Raw genomic sequence first — 11210 nt, forward strand, 5'->3', positions numbered from 1 at the left:
AAGAGATGCGACAAATGTTGCATAATTATAGGGACGAACCTATCATACCTATTGAGGAACCAGAATTGATTCCCGAGCAATCGGAGGAAGGGAACAATATTCGCATTATGAGTCAAGTTGGGACTCAAGAAGAATGAAGGGACAATCCAGAAAGGAGAAACAACAACGATGGGCGAATGTACAAGAATTTCTTGGGCGCCAAACCACCAAGTCTTTCTGGGAGCCCAAAGCCTGTTGAAATAATGGATTGGATCTCCGAAATGGAGATGGTATTTGAAAGTTGCGACTGTAGCAACAAACAGAAGACTGTCTTTGTAGTCAGACAACTGAAGACTGGAGCATTAAGTTGGTGGAAGTTGTTGGCAGATACTATGCCACAAGGGAAAGCCCTGAAAATGTCATGGGAAGAGTTCTTGGAACAATTAGGGGTGCAATATTGTTCAGAGATTGATCTAATTGATCTGAACAATGAGTTCCAAAACTTGAAGAAGGGGAGGATGAGCGTAGACGACTATGCTATGGCATTCACTGAGAAAATGAAATTATTTCCGTACCTAGTGCCAACGAAACTCTCCAATATTGAGAGGTTTGCTAATGGACTGCCTGCCGACTTTGGTCCGACAATCAAGATGGAAACTACTCTGAAAATGGCTGTTCGTGCAGCTAAGAATGTGGAGGCCCAGCAGAAGGAAAAGGGTCTAGAAAGGATAGAAGTTGGTGAAAAGAGGAAGTTCTTTGGAACTTCAGGGTCCAATAAGAAAAACAAGTTCTCGAAGTCTGGTTCGAGGGGAAGTGGAGGCGAAGCGAAATGGTGCGATAAATGTAAAAAGAAGCATCATGGAAAGTGTGAGGTAGTGACCACATGCTACAAGTGTGGAAAGCCAGGTCACTATGCCAATGAATGTACCCTCACTAAGAAAGTTTGTTATGGTTGTGGTGAGGAAGGACACATGTTGAGGGACTGCCCGAAGAAGAAGGAGGCAGCTAGACCCAACATTCCGCCAAAGCCAAAGGCGAGAGCATCCAAATGACACTGGAAGCTGCTAAAGATGAAGCTGATGTCGCTTCAGGTACCTTTCTCGTTAACAATTTGCCTGCCCAAATTTTATTTGATTCTGGAGCCAACTACTCCTTTATATCGCATGAATTTGGTAGAAAACTAGCATTGTCTGTTGATAGACTAGATAATGCTTTATTAGTCGAAGTTGCTAGTGGGAAGTTTGTACCTATTAGCTATCGCATGAAAAACATCTTAATTGATTTAAATGGGAATAAGTTCCACGAGGAATTATTACCTATAGAACTTAATGGTTTCAACATCGTGTTGGGAATGGATTGGCTTAGTGCCAATGATGCCGAGATATTGTGCACGAAGAAGATAGTGAAGGTAAACCCGCCTAGAAAGGAATCGTTTATGGTGTATGGGGACAAACGCCGAGTGGATTCTGGAATCATTTCCCTAATGAAAGCCAGAAAGTGTTTGACCAAGGGATGTACATCATATTTAGCATTCGTGATTGATACTAAGAAGGAAAAGAAGGTGATGCAGAGTATTCCTGTGGTGTGTGATTATCCGGAAGTATTTCCCGAAGATCTTCTTGGATTACCACATGATAGACAAGTAGAGTGCAGAATAGACTTGTTACCAGGAACAACGCCAATAGCAAAAGGACCTTATCGATTAGCACCGACGGAGATGAAGGAGCTGATGATGCAACTTCAGGAGTTATTGGACAAAGGTTTCATTAGACCTAGTTCATCACCCTGGGGAGCTCCGGTGTTATTCGTGAAGAAGAAAGATGGAAGCATGAGGATGTGCATTGATTACCGAGAGCTGAATAAGGCAACAATAAAGAATAGATATCCGTTGCCGAGGATTGATGACCTATTCGATCAACTACAAGGTTCGATCTATTTCTCGAAGATCGACCTAAGGTCAGGATATCATCAGCTAAAAGTGAGAGAGCAGGATATAGAGAAGACTGCGTTCATAACTAGATATAGACACTACGAGTTCTTGGTTATGTCGTTTGGACTAACCAATGCTCCGGCAACATTCATGGATTTAATGAATAGGGTTTGTAGTCTGTTCCTTGATAAATCTGTGATAGTGTTCATAGACGACATTCTGATTTACTCAAAAAGCCAGGAGGAGCATGGCAGACACTTGCGAGAAGTGTTAGAAGTCTTGAAGAAGGAGAAGTTGTATGCTAAGTTCTCCAAATGTGATTTTTGGATTCGTGAAGTCCAATTCTTGGGTCACGTGGTCAACCAAGAAGGGATAATGGTTGATCCAGCGAAGATCGAAGCTGTAATGAAGTGGGAACAACCGAAAAGTCCCACGGAGATCCGAAGCTTTTTAGGATTAGCCGGATATTACCGAAGGTTTATCTAAGGATTTTCTTCGATTGCTACTCCATTGACAACTTTGACCCACAAAGGAGCTACTTATGCTTGGAGTGAGAAGCATAAAGAAGCATTCGAGAAGCTAAAGAAGAAACTATGCGAGGCACCGATACTTTCTCTACCCGATGGAGTTGAAGACTTTGCTGTTTATAGCGATGCGTCTGGGGTTGGATTGGGTTGTGTTTTGACCCAAAGAGAAAAGGTGATAGCATATGCATCTCGACAACTGAAAGAGCATGAAAAGAACTACCCGACTCATGATTTGGAGTTGGCAGCGGTAGTTTTCGCTCTGAAAATATGGAGCAATTACCTCTATGGCACAAAGTGCAAACTTTTCACTGCTCATAAGAGTCTCCAATATCTCTTTAATCAGAAGGAATTGAATATGAGGCAACGACGCTGGCTAGAGTTACTCAAGGACTACGACTGTGAGATACTTTACCATCCCGGTAAAGCTAATGTTGTTGCTGATGCCCTCAGTCGGAAAGTCAATCTTGAAAGGAAAAGGCCAAGAGCGTTGAGAATTAAAGTTGTCTCGACTATTTTAGAAAGTATAAAGAAAGCTCAAAGCGAAGCTTCTGAGAATAATGACCGGAAGGAGGAACGTTTGGGCAAAACGTTGGTGTTTGGTACAGACGATCATGGATTGAAGGTGTTCCAAGATCGGATTTGGATACCTAAGATAGGAGGAGTCAGAGATCTTCTGATGGAAGAAGCTCACAAGACCATGTACTCGATTCATCCCGGTAGCACTAAAATGTATAGGGACCTGAAACCCTACTACTGGTGGCCGACGATGAAGCTGGATGTTGCAAAGTATGTGGCCGAGTGTGTGACTTGTGCGAGAGTCAAAACACAACATCAGAAATCGTATGGGAGTTTAGAACCTTTACCTGTGCCTATGGGTAAGTGGGAAGACATTGCTATGGATTTTGTTACTAAACTGCCCAGAACAAAGAATGGTCACGACATGATTTGGGTGGCCGTTGATCAATTCACTAAGAGTGCGCATTTCATAGCAGCCAGGGAGAAATGGTCTATGGAAAAGCTTGCGAATTCTTATGTGAAGGAAATTGTGAGACTTCACGGTGTTCCGCTAACAATTGTGTCGGATCGTGATAGTCGTTTCACCTCAAGGTTTTGGAAATGTCTACAAGAGGAAATGGGTACCAAGTTATGTTTAAGTATAACTTACCATCTGCAGACTGATGGTCAGAGTGAAAGAACGATACAAACACTTGAAGATATGCTGAGATCATGTACCTTGGATTTCCTAGGTAATTGGGATGAACAATTACCATTGGTAGAATTTTCCTATAACAATAGTTTCCACTCGAGCATTAAGATGGCACCTTACCAAGCTTTGTATGGACAAAAGTGTCGTACGCCGTCTTGTTGGCTTGAGGCTGGGGAAAAGCAGTTTATGGGATCGGAGATGGTTCATCAAACTGCTGAAAAGTTGAAAATAATTAGGGAAAGAATGTTAGCGGCTCAGGATCATCAAAAGAGCTACGCTGACAAAAAGCAAAGACCGATGACTTTTGAAGTTGGGGATTCGGTTTTGCTTAAACTCTCGCCGTGGAAGGGACTTATAAGATTTGGTATAAGGGGAATGTGAGTCCAAGGTTTATTGGACCGTTTAAAGTTCTTCAGAGGATTGGGAACCAAGCTTACAAGCTCGAAATACCAGAAGAACTGAATGGAATTCATAACACTTTTCATGTGTGTTATTTACGGAAGTTCACGGGGGAAGTTCCCAACATGATTCCACTTTTGGAGTTGAGAATCGATGAGAACAAAAGGTTGATTAAAGAACCAGAGGCAATTGTTGACCGAAAGACTAAGAAGTTGCGACGCAAGATGCTCGAGTTAGTGCTTGTCCGATGGAAACACACGAATGGGCCGAATCTCACCTGGGAGACGGAGAGTGACATGATGGGTCGCTATCCGCATTTGTTTGTTGTGGTGTGATTCCGGCGACGAAATCATTCTAAGGTGGGGAGAATTGTAATGCCTGTGTTTCTGGGCTTACCATTTTTAGCAATGTGATAGTCTAGGTTAACCTTTGTAACTCGTTTTGAAATAATAGAAGTGTATTATTTGAGTATTATGTGTTTTGTGCTTAATTGCTTAATTATGTGGTTTGATTAATTAAGAATAAAAATAAGCGTCAAAATTTAAGTGTATAATAAACTTGATATCTTTAGATAATGTTGTAGTAGTTGAAACAAGGTTTCAGAAGATATAAAGAATGCCGAAATCCGAGTTGTAACGAAGAAGTTATGACCTGTCGAAGTTTCGCGACAGAACCAACACCGCTGAATAACGTAAAAAGTGAAATTTACGTTAGAGCGATATTTAGCCTTAGTGATCTAAACTAGAATCGAAGATCTCGTTGTTAGTATCAAAGCGATAAAAAGTTAGGCGAGAACGGACGTCAAACGAAGAAGTTATGAATTTATAACGAAATTTTCTGTCCCGGCCTATTAAAAATAAATAATAAAAATAAATTCAAAATTAGCCGACGAAGTCTAAACGAAAGTTGTAGAGCGTAGTCTCACCTTCGTGTGGATATAAAGAACGTTGAAAACGGAGTTCGTATGAAGGATATATGAATTTTCGAAGTTTATTAAATAATTTATAATTAAATTTAAATATAAAATCTGGCCTTATTCGAAGACGAGTCACCGGACTCATCCGGACTACGCCCAGCGTACTCGAGTACGCCCCGCGTACAGCCAGAGTGTCGACACTTCGGATGACGTATGCAGTGACGCATTTCGGAGCCTGTACGCCCCGCGTACTCTGAGGCATCAGCCTCCTATAAATAGGATGCGAGGGGTCCGAGTATTCTTGCTCATTTCTTCTCCTCTTTGTGTTGAAGCTCTGCGTTTTTACCCCCGAAGCCCCGGTAATATTCCCGAGTCCCGAAGCAAGTCCCGAGATCCCGAAGATCTCGAGAAGTGCGGTTTCCGAGCCGAAGCTCTGCCCGTGAGAAGTTAGATTTTCGTAGAGATCTTCCAGATCTGTTGAGGATTACGACTTTTGCAAGCCGAAGTGCTGTCTGATCATCTTCTGATCAAGTGAGTGTATACTACCTTTCATTAACGCAATAATAATACAAGTATGGTTTGAGTGTATTAAGTATATTGTTGTTTATACGAGTGAGTGTGTAGTTACTTTCTGCTAACGCATAATTATGAAGTATTTTATACGAAATACGTGTTATGTGTATAGTTTTGTTGTTATGTACGTGAATGTAAATTCACACTCTTTAATCTCATAGATCTGATTTGTTTTCTATGAAATACATGTTATGTGATGCCTCGTTTGTTATGTGGAATATATATTGAATGAAAATGATATACAGGTTTTAAACTATGTAAAAAAATGTATATTTTTATCTACTAATATGTTGGGTAGAACATGGGTAGATAGTTGGTGTGTAATAAACAGATGAGAGGCCTCGATGTTGTTGTTGTTGTTGACCTAGTTATTCAGCGGAGTATGGATAACGACCACAGACTGCTTCTAGACAGTCTCGTGGAACGCTAGTAGGTTCATAACCTGTAGGTGTTGTGAACGATGTGTTCACCGGTGTACTCTATCCCCCTCATGGTTGCCTTAGGATATCTATTGTTGAGGAAACCCCTTAGCAGTAATGTCCGTCCCTATGAAAATCATAGATTAGGTCCCTTAAGTTAGATGTTGTTTTAGGGACGTAAAGTGAGGATAACGGGAATGGGTAATCGGGATAGTGATTGGTTGGTGAAATTAAATATAATTTATTTATTGTGGGTTGAAAACCCTATATGCTCACCAGGCTCCCAAGCCTGACCCACTCAGTTTTATTGGTATTACAGGAAGTGGTGCAAGGGGGTAAGATGGATGAACCATCAAGTTGTTTTGTTTACAAGTCTGTATATGTATATATTTGTTGAATGACTTGTAATGTTATTGTTTATGCTTAATGGTCTGTATCGGAACATGACACCCCGAGTTTTAATTATATAATGAAATTGCATCTCTTGATGAAATGCTTTGATAAATATTATTTTATCATGTTTTGTTTTGGGAACAAATTCCGCAACACTTTTAAATCAAAAGGATTTACTCTGAAATTATTTTAAAAAGCATAAATGAAATCGGTCTTTTCTGGCCGAGATTTTGGGGATGTCACATTTATGCTCTATTTCAAGCAGAAAGTGACAAATTTTTTCCAAAAACTAACCTATATGGTGTACTACCAATAGTTGTTTTAAAAGCCGTTCGAAATGCCCAAAGTGCATCATCAAGCTTATCCAACCACTCCTTTCTATTCCCTCCAACCGATCTCTCTAATATTTTTTTAATGCCCAGTTTGTCACTTTAGTTTGCCCACTTGTTTGTGAATGATAGGATATTGAGAATCTATGGTGTACATCATATTTTTGTAACACCTTAGCTAATTGATGATTTGCAAAGTGGGTGCCCTGGTCACTAATAAGAGCTTTAGGAACTCCAAACCTCGAAAATAACTTCTTAAGAAAACGCACTCCCACTCGAGCATCATTAGTAGTTAATGCTTGTGCTTCCACCCATTTAGATACGTAGTCGAATGCCACCAAGATATTTTTATTCCCTTTTGACATTGGGAATGGTCTCATAAAGTAAATCCCCCAAATATCAAATATCTCACAAACTTGAATGCTATTTTGGGGCATCTCATTTCTAGATGTTATATTCCCCGTTCGTTGGCACGAATCACATTGTTTGACATATTGAGCAACATCTTTAAAAACTGTAGGCCAATAAAAACCGATATCAAAAATCTTTTTAGCCGTATATTGTGCTCCATGATGTCCTCCAGTGGGCCCGCGCAACGCTCCAAGATTTCCTGACTCTCTTTCCCGAACACACATCTTCGTATCATTCCGTCAGCGCAACTTCGAAAAAGGTATGGCTCATACCAAAAGTAATAATTGATTTATGAAAATAATTTCTTCTTTTGTTGTTAGGTTAAATCTTTTGGAATGTATTCACTTGCTAAGTAATTAGCTATATTCGCAAACCATGATACCTCTCCTACTATAACCAAAAGATATTGTTCAGGAAAATTATCTCCAATCTTGTTTTCCTCAAAAATTTCCAAATGTGGGTTCTCTAATCTTGATAAATGATCGGCAGCCACGTTCTCCATTCCCTTTTTATCTCTTATTTCAATATCAAATTCTTGTAGAAGTAAGGCCCAACGTATCAATGTTGGTTGTGCATCTTGTTTAGCAAATAGATACTTCAGGGCAGAATGGTCGGTAAAAACAATCATCTTGGACAAAACTAAATATGGTTGGAATTTATCAAAAGCATAGACTACCGCTAGCAACTCTTTCTCGGTAGTAGTATAGTTCTCTTCAGTCGGGTTCAAAGTTTTACTTGCATAATATATAGGCTGAAAATGTTTGTCAATTCTTTGTCCCAAAACAGCTCCTACCGTATAGTTACTAGCATCACACATTAGCTCAAAAGGAAGACTCCAATTTGGGGCTATCATAATAGGAGTAGTTGTCAACCTTTCTTTTAACATTTGAAATGCTTCATGACATTCTTTAGAAAAATCGGATGGAACATCCTTCAAAAGAAGTTGAGTCAAAGGCCTAGTGATCTTTAAAAAGTATTTAATGAAACGACGAAAAAATCCCACATGGCCAAGAAAGCTCTTTACCCCTTTTACATTTATTGGGGGTGGTAATTTAGCTAACGTGTCATGTTTTGCTCTATCTACCTCGATCCCCAACCTTGAAACTTTATGTCCTAACACAATCCCTTCCTATACATGAAGTGGCACTTTTCTTAATTTAGTACTAGGTTTGTCTTCTCACACGTGCTAACATTAGGTTTAAGTTGGATAAGCAGTATTCAAAAGAGGATCCGAAAACCGAGAAGTCATCCATGAAAACCTCCATAAATTTCTCGATCATGTCGTGGAAGATAGCCATCATCCACCTTTGGAATGTAGCAGGTGCATTGCATAAACCAAAAGGCATGCGTCTGTATGCAAACGTCCACTTGGGCATGTAAAAGTGGTATTTTCTTGGTCTTGTGGGTCAATTGGAATTTGGGAGTACCCCGAGAAACCATCAAGAAAACAATAGTATAGATAACCGGAAAGTCTTTCTAGCATTTGGTCAATAATTGATAGCGGAAAGTGATCCTTGCATGTAGCATCATTAAGCTTTCTGTAGTCGATGCAAACGCACCACCCGGTTACCGTTCTTCTTGGGATTAACTCATTATCTTCATTGGTAACCACCGCCATTCCTCCTTTCTTCGATACCACGTGCACCAGACTTACCCATGGGCTATTAGAGATTGAGTAAATGATACCATCATCTAAAAGTTTAATCACCTCCGTTTTAACCACTTCTTGCATATTTAGGTGAAGTCTTCTTTGGCGTTGAACTATAGGTTTAGCTCCTTCTTCTAGGTTGATCTTATGAGAACAATAGGCTGGACTAATTCCCTTGATATCGGTTTAGCTCCTTCTTCTAGGTTGATCTTATGAGAACAATAAGCTGGACTAATTCCCTTGATATCAGTTATCTTCCATGCTATGGCACCTTGTATTTTATTTAGTAATCCCATGAGGATTTTTTTTTCATGTTTAGCTAGATCAGATGCTATAGTTACTGGTTATTGTTGACCATCTTCCAAGAATGCATACTCCAAGTCCCCGGGCAAGGCTTTAAGCTCTATTTTTTTTCTTTTCGTCAGTCACCATACCGTGGGCTTTTTACATCGTCGTGGTATCACAGTTTTTATTATCGTATCGCGAAAAATTATTTGACCACGGCATGGTGGTTTCACTATGTCATGTTTCCTATTCTGCCTCTTTTATTACTTCATTATATTCACTTTCTTCCAATAGCTTCTCTAATTCTCGCGAATCTTGTTCGGCATCAAACTTACCTTGTTCAAGCACCATAAGTCCCTCAGTTTCCTTCTCCATCTATCCTCCTAGCTCCTTTTCAAATAATACATCAAGCACATCGACAGAAAAGGTTGTATAATCACTTGTTCTTGAATGTTTAATTGCCCGATTTACCCCAAAGGTGACCGCTTCTTCTCCTACTCGGAGAGTGATTTTAGATTCTTTATTATCAACTAAGGCTTGGGCGGTGCTCAAGAAGGGTCTTCCAAGGATTATTAGGACTTGTTCGTCTTCCTCCATATCTAACAATAAAGTCTGCTAGAAAAACAAATTTGTCCATTTTGATGAGCAAATATTCACATATACCTCTTAGGAAGGTCATGGTCATGTTAGCTAAGTGTATGACCATGCAGACAGGTCTTGGTTCAGGGAGATTAATCTTCTTGAAAAACGAATAGGGCATCAAATTAAATCTAGCTCCCGAATCGGCTACAGCATGACTAGTTGCTAGATTCTCGAATTGGCAAGGTAAGGTTATACTTCCCAGATCACCCATTTTCTTCGGTAGCATATTTAGCATTGTAGTTGAACAAGTTTCATTCAATACCACCTTTGATAGTCCCTCCATTTTCTTCTATTTTGTTAAAAGGTCCTTGAGGAACTTGGCATATTTTGGCATTTCAATTAGAGCTTCAAGGAAGGGAATGTTAATTTCAAGAGACTGTATATGGTCTAGGAACCTCCCATATTCTTAAGCATGCTTCTCTTGAATTGCTCTACTTAGGAATGACAATGGTGGCTGATAAGACTTCACGGGTTCATCATTTCTATTTTCTTCTTCTGGCTACGACGTGGCATTTATACCACGTTGTGGTGATTGTTCAGAGCCTTATTTTTGACTTTCTTCTTGATCTTTCTTCTCTACATCTAGGTTGTTTCTGTTTATAGGCGTTAAATGAGTAATAATTTTCCCACTTCTCGTTGTAATGGATTGGATGTGAGCTCCTCTCTGGTTTTGTTCGCCATTCCTTGGAAATCCTCCTATGGGTCTTTCATTGAATTGCTTAGCTAGTTGCCCGAGTTATTGTTCTATGTTGAGGATAGAAGCTTGCTGATTTCTAAACAGTGCTTGCTGGTTTTTCATCATCTCTTGTTGATCCTTCATCATTACTTGTTGCTCTTTCATCATTAATTATTGCTCTTTAGTTGCTACTTCAGTTCCCTCGTGCCTTTTTTCAAATGATGCTGCAAAGCGGGTGAGTATAGTCTCAAAATCATATTTCTTTTCAACTGGTGGTTGCTCTCTTTGGTAATAGCCTCTGCCTTTTTGTTCATACTTTTCTTCCTTGGCCTTCTTATACTCATCATAGGGTAACCATTTTTTCTTGGTTTTTCTCTAGTCTTCATCAAAATGATCACCACTTGAGTAGCAAGCTTGAACCCTTCGGTTTCCATTTTCATCAAGGTCACATTTCTTAGTCAAATGCAGCTCGTTGCAGTTTTTAGACCCAACCCGAATAAAATGGATTATTTGATCCATTATAGTCATTCTGATATCCATGTTTTGCAACATTGCCATTACCACTGACATATCATCCGAAGCAGCATTAGCTGAACCCCTCGTAACATAATTCCTTGGATTATTGTATTCTCTAGAGTGCTTAGAGAATTCTTCAATGAGTTCCTTAACTTCTGCTAGATTTTTATTTGTTAAGGGGCCTTGAGAGTCAAGGAGTTGTCTAGTGACATTTACCCCATCATAAAAGATAGACACTTCTTGTTTCACATTGAGGTCATATTGTGGACAATTTTTGATGAGACCCTTGTAGTGCTCCTATGCTTCGTACAATGACTCTCCCATTTGTTTTTCAAAATTATCAATGGCCTTTTTGAGTTT

General features: G+C 39.7%; 1 non-coding gene across 1 annotated transcript; it reads left to right on the forward strand.

Moving 5' to 3' along the window:
- The first annotated feature begins 11103 nt into the window (after positions 1–11103).
- LOC145013494 (small nucleolar RNA R71) lies at positions 11104–11210 on the forward strand. Its single transcript, XR_013665050.1, has one exon. It is a non-coding gene; the product is annotated as a small nucleolar RNA R71 (small nucleolar RNA).

Source organism: Lactuca saligna, chromosome 8 (assembly GCF_052625555.1).
Source record: "Lactuca saligna cultivar CGN05327 chromosome 8, ASM5262555v1, whole genome shotgun sequence".
In the NCBI taxonomy this organism is placed as follows: domain Eukaryota; kingdom Viridiplantae; phylum Streptophyta; class Magnoliopsida; order Asterales; family Asteraceae; genus Lactuca; species Lactuca saligna.